Source organism: Vespula pensylvanica, chromosome 25, assembly GCF_014466175.1.
Source record: "Vespula pensylvanica isolate Volc-1 chromosome 25, ASM1446617v1, whole genome shotgun sequence".
NCBI classification, from domain to species: domain Eukaryota; kingdom Metazoa; phylum Arthropoda; class Insecta; order Hymenoptera; family Vespidae; genus Vespula; species Vespula pensylvanica.
In genome coordinates, this window is record NC_057709.1 from 1,716,024 (window position 1) to 1,721,282 (window position 5,259).

Below are 5,259 nucleotides of genomic sequence, written 5' to 3' on the forward strand. Positions count from 1 at the left end.
TCGAACTAGGTCAGCAGTTAATAACGCACGACGGTATATTTTAATCGCAGATGCGTTCTTGTACAGTATCATCTTCCTTCTCTATCCTACGAAACGTTTGACACATCGCAAACTCGTAGGATGTTCCAACTTAATTGAATAGTTTATAACTAAACTTTAATAGCCTTGAAATAATGTATCTCTTGTTATCACGAACGATTAAATTTGATTTCGAACAAGTGTCCGTTCCGCAAGAAGCTTTCTATGGTCTTTCTACATTGAATCTCTAAGTTGAATCAGGATGAAATAAGAATACAGAAATAATAATTAGATTACAAGTAAACAAGTAACTGAATTTCCAATGAGCTTATTACGTTGAAGCATTCTTCTCTTTATTTAATTGTATCAAAAGATAAATTCGGTTGATAACAGGACTTGTCCTCAACAATTTTTCGATTAATAATTCTTCTATAAATCCTGTTTGTTTGATTATAAATATACTTTCACCATACTAAAACTCCTTGATGAGTGTAACATTCTTGACATCCTTAAAAACCACTTTTTATTCACTCTTTTTTAATACACTTCCGTTGTTTCTATTTCTCCAAATCAATCTGTAAATATAAACGTAAATATAGAGACATTCTTTATTTTTCTATCGTACTCATTGATTTTAATATCTCCTTTTTTTCTTCTACTTTCAGTTTTTTTTATCGCTGCTAGGATTAGATTGATTATATTAATCATATTAATAAAATAATACACTTCTAAATACATTTTGGATATGGTTTAACGAGTACTGTAACAAGTTTATTATAGAAAAATACCTATATTTATAAAATGCAAATAAGTAAAAAGTAATAGCAGCACAAAATAAAAAATAATAAGAAGAGTATTATAAATAACCTATCCCACTAATGTTAAATTTGTTAACTTCATGATCCATTTTCTATAGAACTGTTGCATCTAACTTAATGAAACTTCCGCAGATTACTTATACATATTTTATAAATTTACGCTCCATTTTCATTGAACTACATATATTAAGAATTAAGACGAAATCTTTTTTCTCTATTATTTCTTTACATTTCTTTTTTTTTTTTATTTCTGTGTTATGCTATATCTTTATGATATTAGAGATTTAATATACGTTATAAATTAACTAAAGAAAAATTAAAAATCAATCTTAAATAGTTTCTGAGAAAACGGATCATTTGTTTAAAAAAATAAAGTTCTTGAGAAATTGTGAGTAAAAAGTAATTTAAATAAAAACTTACGTTTTAGTAAAAACAGCAATTAAAACCATTCACCATTATAATGTTCATCTTCTTCTGTATTATCCAAATAAATTCTCTTTCATCTTTCCAAAAATCTTATCATTTTAGACAATATTTTAGCTTGTAGCTGTACTTTATTAATTTCCTGCTTGTTCAATTCTTTCAGTATGGCTATTTTACCTCTTAGCTCTTTCAATCTGCTTGTATTACCATCAATAAATATAATGACATCATATAAATCAAGTTTCAATGTATAGGACTCCACAAATACATTTTTTGATACACTTATTCACACAGTGTTATTGAATAATTTATTTATATTATGTTTTTTCTACGAGACATTTCTTCAATACATTTGAATTTGCCAAATTTTTGTAAAGTAGCCATACAATCAACATAACAAGCTCAGGTAAAGAAGTCTTGTAGATAAAGTTCTGCTCCAACTATTTTATATTTACACCAGTTGCTTAAAGAAAAATTTTGAAGCAGCTTGTCATTCGTTGATACTATATGGAAGAAGATTGTATATATAGCTTTTTTTATAACATCTAAGCTATATTCATTATATTTTATAGCTTGAACATAACATTCCAATAATCGATCAATGGTACTGTCTAGGAAACAATCCTTGATAGTCTTACCATCAAAAAATGGTGTCTCAGATAGCACCTCCTTTCTCTGTCGAAATTGTGTTTTCATTCTTTCAATTATCTTTTTTTTCATTATCTGTAGTTATACGATGTGAAATATTTTCCACTTTTACAATTTCAACTTTTTACAACTTCGATAAGAAATTAATGTATTTCTAGAAACTAATATATTTCTTTTAGCAAAGTCTTTAATGATATTTATTCTTACTTCATTGTAAACTACAAATTATAAAATCATTCAATACCAAATTAAGAATATGCAAATCTATGATTATATCACTTTTATTGCTTACATTGTTTTATTTGAATACACTTCATCAAACTCTACTAGTCTCGTTTTTCAGAAACTTGAAGATTTAAAAGTTAGTATTCCTAACTTATTGAAAAAACTTTAAAGTTATTGAAAACTTATTGAAAAAGAACATCGTTGCTCGATTATCAATTAAATTACAAAAAGAAAAAAGTAAAAGAACAACAAAATAGAAGTTATAGATACTATTTTAGTAATGAAAAATTAAGATTACCTTGTTTTTATTGAAAGGCGCTATATAACCTTTCTTTATGCGTATCGTAAATGAAATCGACGTAAATTCAATGATGAAGAAAAGATGTACACTTGTTCAATAATTTGTTGACAAAATCGTTTTTAATCTAATAATTACAGTTATGAATGCGTACATCAAACATTAATGCCATTCGAGAATGTTTTTTCGCTGATCATAAACAATAACCTCTCTTTCAAAATGACAACATAGTGAAGCTTTAACTCGTTACCAACAGAGGGCGTACAACAATTGCGTGATGTCAAGGCAGACGTAAAAGATGGAAACCACAGTATTACATTTTAGTTTGATTGTTACCGATTGATAGAAAATATTAAAAAACAATAAAAGAAACGTCAATAATACACGGTGTTCTCAAGCAGTTTAATTTCAGTGATCTAATGAGAACTTTTTTTTCTATTATATATAAATAACTTTTATTTAAAAACATACAATATTATAAAAGTCTGTGTAACAAAAACTATAAAATTCTATAAATAATCCTACAAAAAAAACAGTCATATAATACTATATAGCGCTTTCCTAGTAGCCTTTTTTAATCTTCTGGTTGTATATGAAAAAAATATTTATTTTCCTTAGATAATATTCAATCTTTGTTGTAACTCGATATTCGGTACATGTTGAGTAGCTTATAATAATAGTTACATCTGAAAATAGGAGAAATTACGCGAAAATCCACGATCGGAAATTCAACAAGAATTGATGTTTTCTAATGTTGACTCGGATAATATATGGTTTCGTATGGTATTTCGTATGCATAAAAATTGATATATTATAGAATATTTTTCATTCATAGAGAGTACATTAAGTGCGTTAAATAAGGTAAAATGTAAAAACGATTTGAAAAAATATATATGTCTTTTATATATAAAAATTATATTAAGATTCGAATTTATTAAAGTTAAATACTATTTCTTATCATCAGATATAAATTCGTAGTTTTCTACCTTACCATCAGATGATAATAGATTTCTACTTTACTTACAGAGTTATTAGTAGAATTTTTATCCTACTGTGAATCGATAGATAATTGCTTGTTATTAGCCGATGTTGGTTAATTAGTTAGTAAAGGATACCAGTAATAATAATTATTATTAATATTTATTATTAATTATTTAACTATAATAATTATTATTAGTAGTATCTATTACTAATTACTAAGTACTTAGGCAATGAATTAGCATATTACATATTATTTATTGGATACAAGAGGAAAATATAGTAAGTACTTGTACATATTATATATCTAACAATATATTTTTAATTATGGTTATTTGTGAAAGTATATAATTTAAATAAAAGCGATGTAATTTTTCGAATTTTTTATTTTTTCCTTTAAAATGAACTTTTTTTATATACTGTTATTAATAGAACATTATATATTCCTTCGTGATTTTTTGGATCAAAAATTTGATATTGTTTTCATATAAAATTTTGTTGTTGTACCATTGTCGAAATTGCTGCAGATAATTTTAATTTCATCATTGAATATATGTTTTTAAAATGGGGGCAATATGATCATACACATTTCAATCTTTAAAAGTAATGAAATGCTCGAATAGTTTCAATTCAAATTTTAGAAAACACTTACATAAATTATGAAGACGTTCTGTTTCAGATTTTAAAGAAATTGAACAATTATTGAAAAAATGATATCCACTTGATTATATAGAATTTAATTTAATCTAATTTAGACTAGAAAAAAATAAAAGCGATTCATTCATTAATTTCCTTTTTTTTTGCATTTTACCACAGCATTCAATCAAACGTTATTTATTCTTATTATTATCTCTTTTTTTCTTTTTTTTTCAGGTGACAGATTTCTCTAATGTAAAAAAAGCGATAACAATCAGCAGACATCTGCTTTCTTTGTCAGGAATTTGGCCGTTGGAAACTCGTGACAGTTTATTCATATCGTTTATAATTTATGGCGGTGTTTTTTTTATACTTACAATATTAGATATGATAACAAACATTCAAGATTTTCGTTACGTTTTGTCGAACGTAATGGAGAATATGTTGGTAATAATGACGGTGACAAAAATCTTAATGTTACGAATAAAGTATCGTTCTTTGTCACAGTTTCTGATCGAAACCAAAATGGACTACACAGCAGATACTTATAAAAGTGACGAAGAAAAATTGACTTTTTTAAAATTTAACAAAATTTCTTTTAAATTTGTCATAATTTTGTGTCCTTGGTCAACGATCTTAATTGTTTTGTATTATATTAGAACTGTCACACCGAATATAATAATGGGTAATTATCTCGATAATTCGAATATTGATATTTCAATGGTCTTCGAATTATAATTAATTAATTAAACGTATTCATCTGTCATTGTCCAAGCGATAAAAAATTAAAAAAGAAAAAATGAAAAAACAAGAAAAATCAAACGATAGTTGTATATATCTATATATATTAATACATACATACATATAAATATATATATATATATACATATATATATTTATTTATTTATTTATCTATTATCTCCGATCAAACGATGAAAATATGAAGAGTAAAAAAATTGATAAATAATTTTCTTAAATCTCCATTAATATTATTTTTCACTGCAGCTATACAAAATTCTACATTTGAATATAAATTACCTTATAAAGCGAGGCCCATAGTGAAACCGTACGATACAAAAAGTTATATATTTGTTTGCTTACACCAATTTATACGTACAATAATGATCCTTTCTGGTTACTGCGGAACTGATTGTTTCTGGACTTGTATCGGATTTCATCTTGTCGGTCAATTGGCCATATTAAAGTGCAAAGTTA

The 5,259-nt window shown here is 25.6% G+C and overlaps 1 long non-coding RNA gene across 1 annotated transcript; it reads right to left on the minus strand.

Annotated features, from left to right (window-relative positions):
• Positions 1-330: 330 nt before the first annotated feature.
• Positions 331-2,018, minus strand: LOC122637288. Its single transcript, XR_006329213.1, has 2 exons — positions 1,257-2,018; positions 331-593 (listed from the first exon to the last, which is right to left on the minus strand). It is a non-coding gene; the product is annotated as an uncharacterized LOC122637288 (long non-coding RNA).
• Between the last annotated feature and the right edge of the window lie 3,241 nt (positions 2,019-5,259).